The 20,510-nt window shown below is 44.7% G+C and overlaps 1 long non-coding RNA gene across 1 annotated transcript in view; it reads left to right on the top strand.

Annotated features, from left to right (window-relative positions):
* The window catches only part of LOC134957669 (uncharacterized), a 137,937-nt gene extending 125,472 nt beyond the window's left edge, over positions 1-12,465 (top strand). Inside the window, exon 2 of the long non-coding RNA XR_010186706.1 lies at positions 10,480-12,465. This is a non-coding gene — a long non-coding RNA (uncharacterized LOC134957669). The remainder of the gene's footprint in view (positions 1-10,479) is intronic.
* The last annotated feature ends 8,045 nt before the right edge of the window (positions 12,466-20,510 follow it).

The following is a 20,510-nucleotide window of genomic DNA, read 5'->3' on the forward strand; positions in this document are numbered from 1 at the left end:
GGCCCTGTGCTGCTTCCTGACTTTGTACTCGAGAAATCAAGTCCTGGATGGTACTTGCCTCTGGGCTCCGATCCCCCGGGTCCATGAGGCCTGAGTATACTGTCACTGACCTAGGTTGGGGGTGTTGTGAACTCGGGGGTTCTCCCGATGGTAGGGGAGAGGAACCACAGTTGGGTCGGAACAGGGATGGCTTGATATAGGTCTTCCTCATACAGGACTCTGACAGTAAAGCTTGGTGAAAATATTAAAGAACTTTATTGCAGGAAGGGAGCAACACAATGTCACATAGCAGAGAAGGAACGTATGGAGGGAATGTCCAGGCCTATAGGAGAACTTGTAAGCAATGTTAAAGATTCCAGGAAAAGAAGTACTTGTGAGTGTTGGTACAAGATAATGGTGACTGAAGAACTTGTGAGTGATGTTTTTAAAGATACTGATGATTTGAAGAACTGGTGAATGGTGGTTAAAGACTCTGATGATTTGAAACACTTGTGAGCGGTGGTTGCTGATGATTTGTATGACTTGAGAGTGGTGACTAAAGATACTGATGATTTATAGAACTTGTGAGCGGTGGTTAAAGACACTGATGATTTGTATGACTTGAGAGCGGTGATTAAAGACACTGTAGAACTTGAGAACGGTGGTTAAAGACACTGATGATTTGTATGACTTGAGAGCGATGATTGAAGACACTTTAGAACTTGGGAGCGGTGGTTAAAGACACTGATGACTTGTAGAATTTGAGAACGGTCTTTAAAGACACAGATGACTTGTAGAACTTGAGAGCGGTGTTTAAAGACACAGATGACTTGTAGAACTTGAGAGCGGTGTTTAGAGACACAGATGACTTGTAGAACTTGAGAGCGGTGTTTAAAGACACAGATGACTTGTAGAACTTGAGAGCGGTGTTTAAAGACACTGAAGACTTGTAGAACTTGAGAGCGGCGTTTAGTTTGCAGCCCACGCTGACTCCAAGAAGCACTGGTGACTGGATTGCAGAGGAACACACCAGCCGCTGTATACGCTGGAACTGTGCAGCAACTGGCACCTGGAAGCGCCGGAGACACTAGGGTACGACTGCAGAGAGACTCGCCGGGAACAAGAGCACTGGCATCCACTTCAGGGGAAAAGACGATATTCAGGCGCCGAGGCGCTGCCCGGCGTCTGCCTTTGAATCTCCCGCCTCCGCTGGATTGGCGGAACAGTCTGATGACGTCACCTGTTCCCCGCCCACGTGATGCCGGGTGTCATGGCGGAAACCTTGCCCCGGGGAACCGCCGGGAGCCGCGCCAGCCCGGCGCCGGAGCCCGTGGACCATCGAAGGCGGAGGCCGCAACACAGACCAGCAGGCACGCAGGGGTAAGCGCGGCGAACGCCGCCTATGGCGTGTGTCACTGCAAGTATCCATTCCATATCTGTGCGGCATTTTTGTGAGCAGTATATATAGTATTACAGTGCAGCATTTTGGTGACTAACAGTATATTGGCCCTCATTCCGAGTTGTTCGCTCGCAAGCTGCTTTTAGCAGCATTGCACACGCTAAGCCGCCGCCTACTGGGAGTGAATCTTAGCTTATCAAAATTGCGAACGAAAGATTCGCAATATTGCGAAAAGACTTCTCTGTGCAGTTTCTGAGTAGCTCGAGACTTACTCTTCCAGTGCGATCAGTTCAGTGCTTGTCGTTCCTGGTTTGACGTCACAAACACACCCAGCGTTCGTCCAGACACTCCTCCGTTTCTCCGGCCACTCCCGCGTTTTCACACACTCCCATAAAATGGCCAGTTTCCGCCCAGAAACACCCACTTCCTGTCAATCACATTACGATCACCAGAACGAAGAAAAAACCTCGTAATGCCGTGAGTAAAATACCTAACTGCATAGCAAATTTACTTGGCGCAGTCGCACTGCGGACATTGCGCATGTGCATTAGCGACTAATCGCTCCGTTGCAAAAAAAAAATAACGAGCGAACAACTCGGAATGACCACCATAGTTGTACAGTAGGCCATTGCTGTATCTTGCAGCTCTGTGTCACTGCAAGTATCCATTCCATATCTGTGCGGCATTTTTGTGAGCAGTATATATAGTATTACAGTGCAGCATTTTGGTGACCCAACAGTATATAGTTGTGTACAGTAGGCCATTGCTGTATCTTGCAGCTCTGTGTCACTGCAAGTATCCATCCATTCCATTTTCTTCTAGTGATTTGGACCAATAATACCATTGATTAGAACGAATAATTCCAGTGATTTTGTCATTTTCTTCCAGTGATTTGGACCAATAATACCATTGATTAGAACGAATAATTCCAGTGATTTTGTCATTTTCTTCCATTGATTTGGACCAATAATACCATTGATTAGAACGAATAATTCCAGTGATTTTGTCATTTTCTTCCAGTGATTTGGACCAATAATACCATTGATTAGAACGAATAATTCCAGTGATTTTGTCATTTTCTTCCAGTGATTTGGACCAATAATACCATTGATTAGAACAAATAATTCCAGTGATTTTGTAATTTTCTTCCAGTGATTTGGACCAATAATACCATTGATTAGAACGAATAATTCCAGTGATTTTGTCATTTTCTTCCAGTGATTTGGACCAATAATACCATTGATTAGAACGAATAATTCCAGTGATTTTGTCATTTTCTTCCAGTGATTTGGACCAATAATACCATTGATTAGAACAAATAATTCCTGTGATATTAAGGTGTTTGTGTCGCTTAGCTTAGCCGTCCAGCGACCACAGTGCACCTCTTTTTCTCTTTTCTTTGCATCATGTGCTGTGTGAGGCCAATTTTTTTAAGTGCCATCCTGTCTGACACTGCAGTGCCACTCCTAGATGGGCCAGGTGTCTGTGCCGCCCTCTTGGGTCGCTTTGCTTAGTCATCCAGCGACCTTGGTGCAAATTTTAGGACTAAAAATAGTATTGTGAGGTGTGAGGTGTTCAAAATAGTCTGCAAATGAGTGGAAATTGTGGTTATTGAGGTTAATAATACTATAGGATCAAAATTACCACCAAATTCTATGATTTAAGCTGTTTTTGAGGGGTGTTTGAAAACAAACAACCGAATTCGACAAAAAATTTTCAGGGAGGTTTTGCCAAAACGCGTCCGAATCCAAAACACGGCAGCGGAACCGAATCCAAAATTAAAATACAAAACCCGAAAAATTTCCGGTGCACATCTCTAGTGCTGACAAATACAAATGGAGATCATTTGCCCTGTAAGGCAAAGGTACAATATATTCAGAAGCCTACAGATATACACGGTCGAGTCACATTATTATTGGCTCCAGCTAATAGCCAGAGTAACTGTTGTGTGCTGCACAGACAGCAGCTAGACGGGCTGGAAGTGACTCAATAATGTGCTGGTATGTTAGCACAGGTTCATTTTGATGGTGAGCTGATCCACTGTAGCATATCGATCAGCGTCAAGCACCTTCGTAGCCGGTGTTCACCTCTCACATCAATGAAACGTGGTGCTCCGCAGTTTCCACGTTTTATTTGCAGTGGTGCCATTTGTCCAGTCACGATACACCTTCACCACAGAAGCACACAAACAATTCACAAACAGCGCTGTTATCAGAAATACTGCCACCCTTGGCCCGAAAGCCAAAAATCATCCCTTTTGCAACATCCCTTTTTACCCATGACAACAACGAGTGATATGTGTGCAGATGGCCTATCGCACACCTTATATACCCACCGAGCCAGCGCACAACACGTGATGTACTTCATCGGCTGCGTGCTGCCAATGTCAAATGTAGCAGGTGGTCATAATAATGCGACTCGATTGTGTATTGTTGGTTTACCAGGATGACACTTTGGGCTTAATTCAGATCTAATCGTAGATGTGCTAAGTTTAGCACATCTACGATCAGTTTCTCTGATATGCGGGGGGGACGCCCTGCACAGGGCTAGTCCGCCCCCCATGTCAGGCCCTACCACCCCCACCCCCACACACACACACACACACACACACCCCCGCAAAGGTCCGAGGTCACAGCCACTGCGTGTGACATCCCACAGCAGCCACGGCCTGCCCCCGCAATGGTCTGGACTGCACCCCGCCAATGGCATTTTAATGCCGTTGGCACGCCACCTCCCACCCCGCGATCTCCTCTGCCTGTCAATCAGGCAGAGGAGATTGCAGCCCAGAGATGCTTTTAGCATCTCACTGGGGTGCGCATGACAATACCACCCTCAGATTCTGGACTGTCTTATCCACATAACATACGTATTTATGTCAGAAGTCACATGTCATCTGACATAAAGCCAAGGTCTAAAGATCATGATGCTGAAGGTACTCAGGATAATAATGGCTCTTTGAAAGAAGCTGAGTAGCGAATGAGGTATACCCGTAGTCAATACCATGTTTCAAGGATGAAGGTTAGAGATGTTGCCAGAGGTGTAGCGTGGAGACATGACAACCGGAGCAGGGTCATGTCCTGGCGTTCCCACCCACCACCACACATACATACATACATACATACATACATACTGTACATACTGTACATACATACAATACATATATATATATAGATTCACACACATACATGAACACACACCATAAACAGATATATGCACATATACATACACACATAAACACACAAATATACACACAGATATACACATATACACACAGACATACATAAACACACACATATACACAGTCACACACAGACATAAACACACACATACAGTATACACAGATATATGCACATATACAAACACACATAAACACACAAATATACACAGACATACACATATACACACACACAGACATACATAAACACACACATACATATACACACATGACATACATAAACACATACTTATACTCACACATACTGTATACAAAGATAAATACACACATATACACACAGACATACAAACGCACACAGATATACACACATATATACACAGACATGTATACACATAAACACACACATATATGCACACAGACATATACACACATTTACATACATACATACATACATACATACTGTATACATATACACAGACACAGACATACACACATAAACACACAGTATACACAGACATAAACACATACACACACAGTGTACACACACATTAATTCTTAGCAAGAGGGCAGCAGCAGAGCAGCTCCTCGTTCTAGCCTGAAGCGGTAGAGCTTCTATGTGATTGACAGGCTGGGCCTCCGTGGGTAGAAGGAAAGGACTGAGGAAGGAAAGAGGTGGCCACCACACTGCCTGTATGTTTCATATCACTGAATGCATATACCTGACAGCCCAGAAGGTTCTTCTGATAAGTCTCCAAACCTCCCCTCTTCCCTTACAACACACCACACCACACAACACTGCTCAGAACTCTCTGCACTGTAATCAGTGACATGGAACATGCAGACAGTGTGGTGGCCACCCCTTCCCTCCCTTCCAGTCATCTCTTCCTACCCTGAGATCCCATCTCTCAGCTGTGTTACAGAGAGTCGGTGCCTTCTGTCCCCAGCGGCACCTGGAGCACAAGCTACACTCGTTCCACCCTCGCTACACCCCTGGATGTTGCAAGCAGAAGTTGTGCTGTAGGAGATGCTGGAGGGGCAGGCATGTTGGAGTGCTGCTGCAGCGAAGGGCAATGTGTAGTGTCAAACGCCACTGTGTTAGAGCCAGTTCCATCGTTGACAAAGAATGAGCCGGAGCTAATACCACTGACTGAGCCAGACGCTGCCGAGAATATGAAAGTGTGCAGGAGTCTTGAAATGAGTGCAGGAGAGGTGGGAAAAATTTAAAAGTGCAAAACAAAAGGCAACAGACCTTTGTATCAGAAGGGCTAGGAAAAGCACAAAGAAAAGGAAGCCTAATGAAGTAGTAAGTATTGTATAAGCAAAAAAGATGGCTTTTAGGAAAGACAAAGAGGTGTATCTTGTTAGACAGAAGGAGGATAAGAAGGTAATCAGATGTACAAAGGCACAGGTTGAGGAGAAAATGGCCCAGTCAGTAAGTAAGGGGGTAAAACTTTTTTCTTGTTTTTACGTATATAAGTGAAAGGAGGAAAACATAAAAAGGAATAATAAGACTAAAGACAGAGAGTGGGAGTCTTATTGAGGGAGAAAATGTCATAGCAGATGAAAGAGAGGGGAAGGGGCCACAATTAAGGGTCAAATTAGCATTATTACAGCACCCTATTGGTGTGAAGGAATAGACATACCTAAATTCAAGAGTTACTACTATGGTGTTGGGTATAGGTGACTGCCTGTCTCAATACGGCCCAATGCTTGGTGGGGGGGGAGGGGGAGCGCAACGAAGCCCTTTGTTGGCTCAGAGGCAAGCTGCACTCACCACAGGTTAAATTCCTACTCTATGGGTGTCGTGGACACAAACGAGTGGGAATAGTTCCTTTTGGTCAGCATGTCAACCGTCGGGATAGTGAGGGTCTGGGATGTAGGTGCCGGTATTGTGACCACCGGTCACATAACTACATCCCCTGCTATGCAGCTCAACTTGCCTCCAATGTACAATGGTGTAAACCTGAGGCAGGGAATGTCTGGGTGGCTATCAAGGCAGATGAATTGGGCCTATCCACGGCTGATAGTGGCCCATTCATTAATTATTTGGGACTATATACAGTAAATAGGAAATTCCAGTAAGCAACTGGCCCAGTCCCCTCTTATTCCATTATTTCATAATCCTGCATTTTCTCCAGGTATGAACAGAACATATTTTCATTTGGGAACATTCTTTATCTCAATGACATCTCTACAGATGCCAGCTTTACCTCGTTCTCCCAGATCCAGGCACACACGTCACTCCAATGTAAAGACTTTTTCCATTATTTACAATTCAGGCATTTTCACTACACGGTTCATCCTTCTCTGGTAAGCAAACCTCTCCCTGCTTTTGAGACCATATGTAGAAGATGTTCCTCAACTAAAAGTCTAATTTCTGACCTATATGTGTTGCTAATAGTGGGACCATCCCTGGTGAGAGATTCCCATGAGATAGCTTGGAAGGTGGACCCTGGAGTTAATCAAATGATGGGGAATGGTTGGAGATATGGTAAAACACCACCTCCAGCACTATATGCATTAGAATTAAAGAGTATAAATTATTGTACCACTGGTATTATGTTCCCTCTTGTCTAAAAGCAATGTTCAATGTTCACAGACACTTTTGAAGATTAAGTACAAAGACTTATGTGAAACCAGTTGATGAGAATCTATATCTACATTATAAAAGTGCGCATAAGACATGTTGGAAGAACCACATCCCCAGGGGCCAATTTATCCATATACAGTACGTCGTAATTGCACATCTATTGAGACATTTAGAACACAAGCAAGAACATTGATGGAATCATTTTGTGAGGATATCCATTGGATTTACTTGAGAAGGCTTTTAAAGAAGTAGAACAGCTGGATAGAAATACACTTTTGATACCTAAGAATATACATAAGAATAAGGAAATTAATAATGAAAGAAGTATGTCTTTCTCCACTCAATATAATAGTTGTGCTCAACAAATTGAACAAATAATTAAGAAAAATACTTTGCTGCTTTTTATTAGATGAAGTGCTTAAAAGTAGCATTAATCCTAAGGGTCCCACTCTTTTTCGTAGGGCAGATAATTTGAGATCGAAACTTGTACCCAGTCACTTTTATAAAAAACCTAATGAGACACAAGTAGTGTTTTGGTTGCCCGAGAGACCTGCTGGGTTTCATAGGTGTGGAAAAATGGATTGTTTATCTTGTAGACATATGCTAAGGAAGAGCACTGAATTTCAATCAACCAGGTCTAATGAGATATTCAAAATCTAGGATTTTTTAAATTGCCTGTCTACGTATGTGATTTATGTTATCACCTGTCAATGCAGTAAACAATATGTTGGCCGCACTACGCGCACATTATACATAAGATATATGGAACATCGAAGAAATGTCTTGAGAACCGCAAAACATCCACTATCTAACCATATAAAGGATTGTCAGGGTGCAAGTTTTGAGAATATTAAAATGTTAGCAATTGAAAAGATTAAGACCACTAAACGGGGTGGGGACAGATACAGTATGCTATGTAGGCGTGAACTATGCTGGATCTTCAGGATGGATTCACTAGTACCGGGGGGATTGAACGATACGGTTGAACTAAATGGGATTTGAAGCAAAATGGTAGATGTGGGATGTGTGAACCTCCTTCCGAACTGGAGAATTCTAGATCGGGAGAGGAGACACTATATTGAGCATCTTCTGGTTATTGGGTAATATACGGTTCTCACAAGATTTGATATATTTTATATACATGTTTTTATGCCTAATGTCAATATGGTGGGAAGTCACTCCTGAAATCTTAGTACTTATGAAGAGAAGAAATGGAAAAGAAATTAGTATACATGGAGAGATTTTTTGGGGGGTGTGAATTTATTTTCTGTTGGCACATATGTACACGCATACACATAGAGATGTGTGTGTGTGTGTGTGTGTGTGTGTGTGTGTGTGTGTGTGTGTGTGTGTGTGTGTGTGTGTGTGTGTGTGTGTGTGTGTGTGTGTGTGTGTGTGTGTTGGGCGAAAGGAAATCTATGCTCAATAATGCCCTCCCGAGAATGGGCGGACCTACAATTAGAAGTTGGTCCGGTATTTATTTTATTTTATTTATTTTTATCTTTATTTTATTTTAACTTAATGTTACTCAATCTTATGGTACTTCGGTAACATAGTTTTGTTTAGTTTGTTTAAAAGGGTAGATTCACCCTGGGAGGATGTTTGGATGTCCAATTGATTATTGCGGCATATGAAATATGAAAAATAAACTGCAAATCCTTTTTTGGGTACATATGAGAAGTGTTTTGCCTTTTTATTTATATATATATATATATATATATATATATATATATATGTGTGTGTATGTAGTAAAACTGAGGAGGCCTGCCGAGAGGATGGTGTTTCATTACTAAACTGGCTTTGTGAATGTGGACACAAGGTGTCCAAAATAAAAATGCAATGGTGTAAAAAGCATGTTGATTACTTAGGTTTTGTGCTCACTCAGGGAGAGAGGAAAATCAGTCCACAACGCATACAGTCTGTATTGGGCCTGGTCACCCCAACTACCCAGAAGGAACTACTGTCCTTCCTGGGTATGGTAAATTACTGCAGACAGTGGATATCTGATTGCTCTTATTATGATAACATTTTGAGACAAGCCACACTGAAGGACAAACCTAAAACTGTACAATGGTCACAAGAAATGTTAACTGCATATGAAAGTTTAAAATGTATGTTGATGAAAAGTCCGGCACTTGGCCTCCCCAATTATGTACTACCTTTCCATCTATATGCAAGGGACAATTGTAAAACCATGGCGGGGGTGCTCACACAGTTTCATGGAGGGAAGTTGCGCCCCGTGGCATTTTTTTCCCAAAGTCATGCCAGTGTCTGTGCAAGGTGTGCCTGCCTGCCTCAGGGCTTTGGCAGCCTGTGCAATGGTTGCAGAAATGGCCACTACCCTCACTTTGGGCCACATCACAGTACTCCACACCACACATGATGTCCTGGCAATACTTAAAGGCTTACACACACAGTACATGTCAGCACAACGCCTTAGTGGATATGAAGTACTCCTTTTGAGTAACCCTACCCTTACCATTAAGTACACTGCTAGTTCTTCTGGCCCTGCACCCATTCTCAATGCCCTTTTAGGCTTGAAAGGTCCCGAGGATGAACCACCCGACCTACATGACTGTGCTGCTTCCATTGAAGCTGAAACTTCTCCCAGACTTGACATGTCTCCCGTTCCCATACCAGGCGCAGACATAGTTTTTGTTGACGGCTCCTGTAGTAGGCTCAATGACAATACATACCAGGCTGGCTATGCCATTGTCACCCTCCCTGATACTGTGTTGGAAACCCTACCAATACCTTATCAGTCCGCGCAAGCTGCAGAACTCATTGCACTCACTAGAGCATGTCCCTCCCTTGACAACGTCCATCTGCTCACTCAACTTCAAGCTGCTGCGACTAATACTGATCTCTCCGACTGGACTTACCCAATTCTGCAGAAAAAATCCTAAATCAGGATTAATCTGCAAAGAGGGGAAACCCTGTATGCCCCAGTCCAGTGCCCCTTTGCTCGTTGCCCAGTGCCGTGGTGTTGGTCACCGTGGTGAAGCCACAACACTCCTCCTACTAACCAATGATTTTTATGTTACTAATGCCAAATCACTTGTGGACCAGTATGTTAGCAGATGCATCACTTGCCTCAGGAACAACCCTAATAAAGCTAAACACCAGCATCTTGAATACCCCACAAAAGACTCTAGGTTACTCCCCATTTGAAATACTAATGGGCAGACCCTTTTCCTACACCCTGGGCTAAGAAACCACTAGTAATACAGGAAGGAGATCTAGAACTCATCAGAGAAGAGTATGTCAGGTCCCTGATAACAAAACTGAATGAAATTGAACATGAGGTTGTTTGTAAAAACCCTTTTGAATCCACAGGAACCTACACACCCCTTTAAAGTCAGAGACAGAGTCGTGGTGAAGGTGCTCCCCAGGAACAAGAGCCCAGGAGACTTCACCTATGGTCCAGAGACAGAGGTCGTAGCAGTTACCCGGACAGCAGTCCTGACAGAGGAAAGTCCTGCCTGGATCCATGCATCCCGAGTAAAAAAGGTTCCTAGACCAGACCTAGAGAGGGAAGCAAGTGATTCCAGTGAGGTACGAACCGGGGCAGACAGCCCTGACCTCCCACCTAGCGAAGAAAGAAGAACAGAAGAAGATGAGGAACCTGTCCCCTATCTCTATCCTGGGGACTATCTCGATAGCCCTACTGGCCCTCATTCACCTCACAATATGTGAAGTCGACATCACACAAACAGATGGGGTCCCCACCTTGTGGTACAATTCCTCCAATACACACGTAGCCACATACATCCTTGATTATTTCATGTTCCCTAAACTTGCTGACAACAAACATTTCATACAGCAGAAAAGGAAATCAGGAATGTCTGAGACAGTATATATTTGTGTTACTGACGAATGGTACTATGACATTAGATATTATGGATCTAATTGTAATTCCTGGGAATATGTGGGGTGGAATACAGGAGTAGATTGGAAATATGGCCCATCATTTGCAAAAAAAATAGATGGAGCAAATATGGAGTACCCCTACTTTCTAGACTATCCATTCATAAGATGGATGAAGGCCCAAATTCATACAGGTTTAGACTAAACATAGTGAACCCTAGCAGAAGCGACAATGAGACTTATGTACTTGGTATATGGTGGCAAGCAGGGTACTATAGTGCAAGGCAAATGTTTTATTTGTGGGACATGTATAAAAACCCAAAACAAACCTTTAAAGCCCCATATTGCCACTTCTAAAGATATGGTGGCTATTACTAACCCTACCTTTGAAGACACCCTAGCTATTGAAACTGGTTTCCCTGACATTAATTTTTGGTTGGAATGGATGAAGTATAGTGCTAACAAACACAATAAAAGCAACTGTTATGTCTGTGGCAAATCTAGGCCCCACCTAGGTACAGTGCCCCTTAATATACCCCTAGAACAGGAAAATTGTTTTTTTTCAGCCTTTTTAATGACACCAAAACAAATGACAGTCAGTGCGAAATGTGGAAAAGGGAATATCCCATATTGTCAAAAAATCCCAACCCAGGAAGCACCATAACTATATATCCTGGAAACTACACTTGTTATACATCTAACACCACCACAGGGAGAAATTTAAAAACCTTCCCACCAGGGTATTGTGCAAATAAGCATATTCATACTTGTAACTTTAATTCTTGTAGGCATTATAGTTTATTGTGTAATCCCCTGTGGAAAGAAACTTACCTCCAAAGGCATTGATAAGGCCCTGATGTACTATGATATAACCACCAGTCCTGTCACCTCCTCTGATAGTAAGGGACCCGACGATTATGTCCAATATCTCAAGAACTGGAGGAACAAGAAAGGAGCCTCACTCAAGAATCATGTCATATAATAATCATGATTCTAAGAGGGGATTGAAGGGTTACCTCTTCTGTCTTTGTAAATATTACTTTTTATATGATCAATTTCCTTATAATAGTTACAGTGTAAAAGTGAATATTTCTATTTCCCTAGTGAAGGGTTAAAACATGCTATATGAACTCTTATGTGTTTGCATGGATGCGTGCTGCCCTGTGCTAGGTGCCTTTGTCTCTCATACAGATACCAGGCCTGTGTGGGTCTGGCATCCAAGGTCAGTTCCATACCAGATGAAACTCGTTCTTTCTACCCAAATATACTGTGTTACAAAAACTTTGTTAAATGTTTGAGAAACTTGTAGAAAACCCATATATGGACATCCGCCTTTTTCTGTTCTGCCTGGTAACTATTAACGAACCAATGGGAGTGTAACGACATGTCAGTTACACCCATATGCATTGTCATATATACTTTTGTTAACTTCATAATAAACAGTGTGAATTTTTACTGCTTGTGTTGTGCATGTACCTTGTGGTTAAAGTTTACACTCCAGACGTCTAAGAGGCCATCAGTGTAATACTGGTAGGATAAAATAAATAATCGATGTACAGGATATTAATAATAAGAAAAATATGGGTATCTGGATCCTTATTTGTATTTGTGCGAAGGAGAATACACCTTCTAATAAATGGAACACATGAGGCTTAATTACGCTTACACAGAGATAAAAGTAAATGGAGTCCTGAACCGCATATTGTATGTGAATGCGTGAGTTAAACGGCACACTATTTAAACACCCTAGAGTGGCAGTGTAATCAATGGACACTGAGGAAGCCGCTGAAAGGATACGGAAAGCGGGGAAATGTGTTTGTCGGATTATCACTGCGCTGGAGACTATCTGGTGGCGGGCCAGAGAGTTTATCAGGCTCGGGAGGCAGCTGATTACAAACCTTGCTATCCACAGGATAGTGGACTCCGGATAAGGCTGTATTTGGAAGCGACAGCTGGGAGAGGTATTATATAATTGTAAGGCAAAATAATATGCCTAGAGACAGTATAATACCATCAGTAATTACAGAGACACCAGCTAATACCCCTTTTCCACTAGCTCAAAAAACACGGGTAAATGCACGGGGGCGCGCATTTACCCGTGTTTTTGGCAAGTGGAAAAGGGTAAACCCGGATCAAGTGACCCGTGAATCCTACCCGGCTATTTACCTGGGTAGGACACGGGAATGATCCGGGTAGGGTGTAGTGTAAACGGGAGCCGTGTCGATGCGACACGGCTCCCGTTTACACTGTATGGATGGGCGGCGCTGGGAGATATGTGATCTCCCTGCGCCGCCCCTGCCGTGTAGCTAGAAGCGTCACCAACCCGGCATATGCCGGGTTGTGACTGCTAATGGGAAAGGGACCGAGCACGGGTCGCAGCAGGGGGCAGCTCCCGTGTCAGGCTCCCGGCTGCGACCCGTGCTCGTAGGTGTAAAAGGGGTATTATATAACCGTCTACAGCCAGCTAAACCACTCCGTGAGCATAAATTGCAAGCATGTTGCTAATGGAAAGCTTTTTTCAACACTGCTTATTGTGATACAATATAACCAGGAAAAGTGATACAATTAGCACGGAAAGACTGTAAGTTAATTCATGCACCTGGTCAACTTATTAGAAGCAGTGGATGAACTGTGAATTATAGTGTGGCAATTACATCAAGTGATATGCTGTCGAATAAGTGTATATAACATCTAAGAAACCACTTTAAGATAGATTGCATGTTTATATATGGGAGTGTATTTTTATGGCTTATATGTATATGAATACCAAGTATTAAATTGCCTCATCTGGTCGGTGTAAATTATAACAAGTTGACATATATGTCTTAATTGTTTTATGCTTAACATAAACGGATTTTACAAGTGATATTAAAATATTTTATTTGTGAAAGTACTCGCGCTGTCCTTACGGATATACTTTTGATAGATGCTGGAGGGCCGCTCCCATGAGGGATCCATATCTAGTGGGCATGTCTGAAAAAAAAGAACGAGAGACTGTATAGGATAGAGTGAATATAAGCACCCTGTTTGTTATGTAGCTAAGCTAGTTAGAGCTGGTTTTGTGTTGATAATTTTTAATAGGTGTTGATGTATGTCAATTAAACGTTATCCAATAGGGAGTAGTTAGGTAGGCGGGTTCCCTGTTTGTTAGGTAGCTAAGCTAGTTAGATCTGGTTTTTGTGTTGATATTTTCTAATAGGTTGTTAATAGATGTCAATCAAGCATTATCCAATAGGGAGTAGTTAGGTAGGCGGGGTAGATTAGTTTATTTAAGTGCTGGCAGAGGATTCAAATTCCTCTTGCCATTTTGTGATCCCTGGGGCTGGTAAAGTATTTAGTATCACTCCACAGGTGTTTCATATACTGCTAATTGGTTTAAGATAAATTTATTCCTTGATAATATTATTATCACTTACGTAGTTAAAGCATATTAAATTTGGTGGCTTATATATTGGAGGTTTATTTGGTAAAAAGAAAAAATTGTGAGGTAATTTTAAGGGTTAGGCTTAGGTAGGGTTTTTGCTGCCACTTAAGTACTTTAGGTATTATAATGCCTCGCCTCGCCGCAGTGCGCCCCCTCCCTGCCGCTTGGTTGAGGTATCCAGACCTCTTTCTGCAGCCGCTGCCTCTCCGGCCGTGACGGGAGCGCGGCGTTTCTCTGTGAGGGGAGCCGGTCACGCGGCTCCCAGCGCTCGCGCGGCTCCGTCGGAGGCAGCGGTGACGAGTCACCCGCCTCCCTCTCCGTCTCCCTCAGTGCTGAGGGCCTGGCTGTCGGGAGCGACAGCCAGCCCTGCGAGCACACCCCGCCGGCCATCCCCAGCATTAAGCAGCGGGTCCGGTGCGTCGGCACCCGCTGCTCCAAGCCCCGCCCCCGTTGCCATGACGACGGACCCGGCGGCCGTTAGCCCCTCTCCCACAGCTTTAGGAGCTGGGGAGGGGAGAGCAGTGGCAGGGATAGGCGAGCAGCCATTAGTAACCCAAGGGAGAGGCAATATATTAGCCTCTCCCATTGTGGGTGAAAGTAATAATAATGTAAATGTGGTGGGGGCAACAGGGAATATGAGGAGTTCCCCAGGGCCTGCAGTGGCAGGTTTGGGTACGACAAGGGGATTGTTTGCAATCCCCCCCCTCCCCCTTTTTCACATCAATTTAATGTGCAGACAAGGGGGAATTTTCAACCCCAGCAAGGGTCCTGGTCCCCGTATTTTAGTCAAGGGGCACAAGAAAATGTCGCGCAGCTGCCTTTAACAAGACAGCAGCATTTCTTTAACCCTCAATATACCCAGCAGTTAGGTAATTTATATCAACCGTTTGCTTTTCCACAGTTTATGCATATTCCGAGCCCCCCGCAGGCGGGCCCTCAATATGGGCATTGGTTTCAGCCTGCGCCTAATCAGTTTATGGGTGTTCATCAGATAGGGATGCCGCCTCTGCCACAAGTTCCTCCACCAGCTAGACTCCATCACCAGGGCAGTCAGAGAGTCAGACAAACGTGCACTCTCAAGCACGCGCATCGTCGGTAGCAGCCGATGGGTCAGACGGGGCGGGGCAGGCAGGTAGTAACGCTGTTTTATTGAGTCCGCAGGTGTTAGCGTCTCACGCAGCTTCGTTAGATTCGTCAGCAGACGTTGGGATTTCGCAGGATCAACAATCATCGAGTCAAGTTGCGGCGGGCGCGTCGCACAACGCGGGACAGGAGACCGCAGGAGACGCAGGCGAAGGTCCTTATACATCAGGAGCTGGTAAGATAATTACAGAAATTCAGCTTAGCGCAAAATCTTCGCATTCTGACGAATCGTCGGATACGTCTAACTCGCTGGAGAATCCGCGTAAATTTATGCGGACATTCGTTCAGCATCTTAGGGGAAAGCGTAAGGTTTCAAAGGGAGGGTGCAGTTTAGCGGGCAGTTCGGCTCCAGATGCGTCAGGCGATAGTGTGCATTGTGCAAATACGGCAATATTGAGGGGAGTAAGGTCTAAGGTGAGGGAGCGTATAAAGAAAGGGCGCTTCGTAGATATGTTCGCGATTACACACGAAGCTAAAAAGGCTCTAGATACAGCAAAGGCCGGGGGGCGGTGGCGGAAGAGGCAAGGAGGAGTTATCCCAATTGGCTTACGGGGATGTACATTTTTGCGGCTTGTTATATAGAATCTCGTCCATCGGAGTTTCTTAACGTGATTAAATATCTACATCTTATTCATAATATGTTTCTGACTGCTAGGCATAATGTTTGGCGTCAGTACGACGAATTATTTAGGAAGAAGCAAGACGGTCAGAAATTGCTAAGTTTAGGTTTCAAAGATGTAGAGGTTTGGTTGGAGGTAACTCATAGTAATAGGTCTTTTACGGAGTCGATGGGTCGTAAACAGCCCTTTCAGTTTAGACCAGGCTTTAACACAGGAGGAAGAGGAAAATGTTACGCGTTCAATAACGCGCAATGCCGTAGGGGAACAACATGTAGATATAGACATATCTGCATGCTGTGTGGCGGAGGTCACGCAGCAAAGGATTTCAGCAGGTCCGCAACTCAATCAGGGGGTAGAGGGGAGCAGAGGGCCGCTAATAGGTAAAGCCGAGTCCCCAGTAGATGTAGTAGTTTTAGAACATTGGTTGGACCGCTATCCTCTCAGGGATGAGGCGGCATTTTTATTGCAAGGTTTTAAGTTCGGTTTTAAATTGCCAAAAGTTAGGCCAGTATTAGTTTTAGCCAGGAGGAATCTTAAATCAGCTAGAGATTATCCAGAAATAGTAAGAGCCAAAATTGCTGCTGAAGTTAGTTTGGGGCGTATGTGTGGACCTTTTAAAAGTCCGCCTTTAGCTGAATTTTGTGTTTCACCATTGGGGGTAGTTCCAAAAAAGGAGCCGGGTAAATTTCGGATAATTCAGCACCTTTCCTATCCGGAGGGGGGCTCAATAAACGAGGCTCTGGACCCTTCTTTGTGTAGCGTTAAGTATCAGTCTTTTGAGGAAGCCGTTGATATGGTTTAAGGTTTTGGTGTAGGAGCTATGTTAGCAAAAGTGGATATAGAGTCGGCTTTTAGATTGTTGCCGCTGCATCCGGATTCATTTAAATACATGGGTTTCAAGCTTGAGGGCCAATTTTATGTGGACAGTAGAGATGAGCGCCGGAAATTTTTCGGGTTTTGTGTTTTGGTTTTGGGTTCGGTTCCGCGGCCGTGTTTTGGGTTCGACCGCGTTTTGGCAAAACCTCACCGAATTTTTTTTGTCGGATTCGGGTGTGTTTTGGATTCGGGTGTTTTTTTCAAAAAACCCTAAAAAACAGCTTAAATCATAGAATTTGGGGGTCATTTTGATCCCAAAGTATTATTAACCTCAAAAACCATAATTTCCACTCATTTTCAGTCTATTCTGAATACCTCACACCTCACAATATTATTTTTAGTCCTAAAATTTGCACCGAGGTCGCTGTGTGAGTAAGATAAGCGACCCTAGTGGCCGACACAAACACCGGGCCCATCTAGGAGTGGCACTGCAGTGTCACGCAGGATGTCCCTTCCAAAAAACCCTCCCCAAACAGCACATGACGCAAAGAAAAAAAGAGGCGCAATGAGGTAGCTGTGTGAGTAAGATAAGCGACCCTAGTTGCCGACACAAACACCAGGCCCATCTAGGAGTGGCACTGCAGTGTCACGCAGGATGTCCCTTCCAAAAAACCCTCCCCAAACAGCACATGACGCAAAGAAAAAAAGAGGCGCAATGAGGTAGCTGACTGTGTGAGTAAGATAAGCGACCCTAGTGGCCGACACAAACACCGGGCCCATCTAGGAGTGGCACTGCAGTGTCACGCAGGATGGCCCTTCCAAAAAACCCTCCCCAAACAGCACATGACGCAAAGAAAAAGAAAAGAAAAAAGAGGTGCAAGATGGAATTGTCCTTGGGCCCTCCCACCCACCCTTATGTTGTATAAACAAAACAGGACATGCACACTTTAACCAACCCATCATTTCAGTGACAGGGTCTGCCACACGACTGTGACTGATATGACGGGTTGGTTTGGACCCCCCCCAAAAAAGAAGCAATTAATCTCTCCTTGCACAAACTGGCTCTACAGAGGCAAGATGTCCACCTCATCATCATCCTCCGATATATCACCGTGTACATCCCCCTCCTCACAGATTATCAATTCGTCCCCACTGGAATCCACCATCTCAGCTCCCTGTGTACTTTGTGGAGGCAATTGCTGCTGGTCAATGTCTCCGCGGAGGAATTGATTATAATTCATTTTAATGAACATCATCTTCTCCACATTTTCTGGATGTAACCTCGTACGCCGATTGCTGACAAGGTGAGCGGCGGCACTAAACACTCTTTCGGAGTACACACTTGTGGGAGGGCAACTTACTGTAGGTAGAATAAAGCCAGTTTGTGCAAGGGCCTCCAAATTGCCTCTTTTTCCTGCCAGTATAAGTACGGACTGTGTGACGTGCCTACTTGGATGCGGTCACTCATATAATCCTCCACCAAATTCAAGGTATGTGCAAAACATGGGACGTGCTGGAATTTGCCCATATTTAATGCACACACAATATTGCTGGCGTTGTCCGATGCCACAAATCCACAGGAGAGTCCAATTGGGGTAAGCCATTCCGCGATGATCTTCCTCAGTTGCCGTAAGAGGTTTTCAGCTGTGTGCGTATTCTGGAAGCCGGTGATACAAAGCGTAGCCTGCCTAGGAAAGAGTTGGCGTTTGCGAGATGCTGCTACTGGTGCCGCCGCTGCTGTTCTTGCGGCGGGAGTCCATACATCTACCCAGTGGGCTGTCACAGTCATATAGTCCTGACCCTGCCCTGCTCCACTTGTCCACATGTCCGTGGTTAAGTGGACATTGGGTACAACTGCATTTTTTAGGACACTGGTGAGTCTTTTTCTGACGTCCGTGTACATTCTCGGTATCGCCTGCCTAGAGAAGTGGAACCTAGATGGTATTTGGTAACGGGGGCACACTGCCTCAATAAATTGTCTAGTTCCCTGTGAACTAACGGCGGATACCGGACGCACGTCTAACACCAACATAGTTGTCAAGGCCTCAGTTATCCGCTTTGCAGCAGGATGACTGCTGTGATATTTCATCTTCCTCGCAAAGGACTGTTGAACAGTCAATTGCTTACTGGAAGTAGTACAAGTGGGCTTACGACTTCCCCTCTGGGATGACCATCGACTCCCAGCAGCAACAACAGCAGCGCCAGCAGCAGTAGGCGTTACACGCAAGGATGCATCGGAGGAATCCCAGGCAGGAGAGGAATCATCAGAATTGCCAGTGACATGGCCTGCAGGACTATTGGCATTCCTGGGGAAGGAGGAAATTGACACTGAGGGAGTTGGTGGGGTGGTTTGCGTGAGCTTGGTTACAAGAGGAAGGGATTTACTGGTCAGTGGACTGCTTCCGCTGTCGGCCAAAGTTTTTGAACTTGTCACTGACTTATTATGAATGCGCTGCAGGTGACGTATAAGGGAGGATGTTCCGAGGTGGTTAACGTCCTTACCCCTACTTATTACAGCTTGACAAAGGGAACACACGGCTTGACAAATGTTGTCCGCATTTCTGGTGAAATACTTCCACACCGAAGAGCTGATTTTTTTGGTATTTTCACCAGGCATGTCAACGGCCATATTCCTCCCACGGACAACAGGTGTCTCCCCGGGTGCCTGACTTAAACAAACCACCTCACCATCAGAATCCTCCTGGTCAATTTCCTCCCCAGCGCCAGCAACACCCATATCCTCCTCATCCTGGTGTACTTCAACACTGACATCTTCAATCTGACTATCAGGAACTGGACTGCGGGTGCTCCTTCCAGCACTTGCAGGGGGCGTGCAAATGGTGGAAGGCGCATGCTCTTCACGTCCAGTGTTGGGAAGGTCAGGCATCGCAACCGACACAATTGGACTCCCCTTGTGGATTTGGGATTTCGAAGAACGCACAGTTCTTTGCTGTGCTTTTTCCAGCTTGAGTCTTTTCATTTTTCTAGCGAGAGGCTGAGTGCTTCCATCCTCATGTGAAGCTGAACCACTAGCCATGAACATAGGCCAGGGCCTCAGCCGTTCCTTGCCACTCCGTGTGGTAAATGGCATATTGGCAAGTTTACGCTTCTCCTCCGACAATTTTATTTTAGATTTTGGAGTCCTTTTTTTACTGATATTTGGTGTTTTGGATTTGACATGCTCTGTACTATGACATTGGGCATCGGCCTTGGCAGACGACGTTGCTGGCATTTCATCGTCTCGGCCATGACTAGTGGCAGCAGCTTCAGCACGAGGTGGAAGTGGATCTTGATCTTTCCCTAATTTTGGAACCTCAACATTTTTGTTCTCCATATTTTAATAGGCACAACTAAAAGGCACCTCAGGTAAACAATGGAGATGGATGGATACTAGTATACAATTATGGATGGACTGCCGAGTGCCGACACAGAGGTAGCTACAGCCGTGGACTACCGTACTGTACTGTGTCTGCTGCTAATATAGACTGGATGATAAT

This window comes from Pseudophryne corroboree, chromosome 9 (genome assembly GCF_028390025.1).
Source record: "Pseudophryne corroboree isolate aPseCor3 chromosome 9, aPseCor3.hap2, whole genome shotgun sequence".
Taxonomy (NCBI): domain Eukaryota; kingdom Metazoa; phylum Chordata; class Amphibia; order Anura; family Myobatrachidae; genus Pseudophryne; species Pseudophryne corroboree.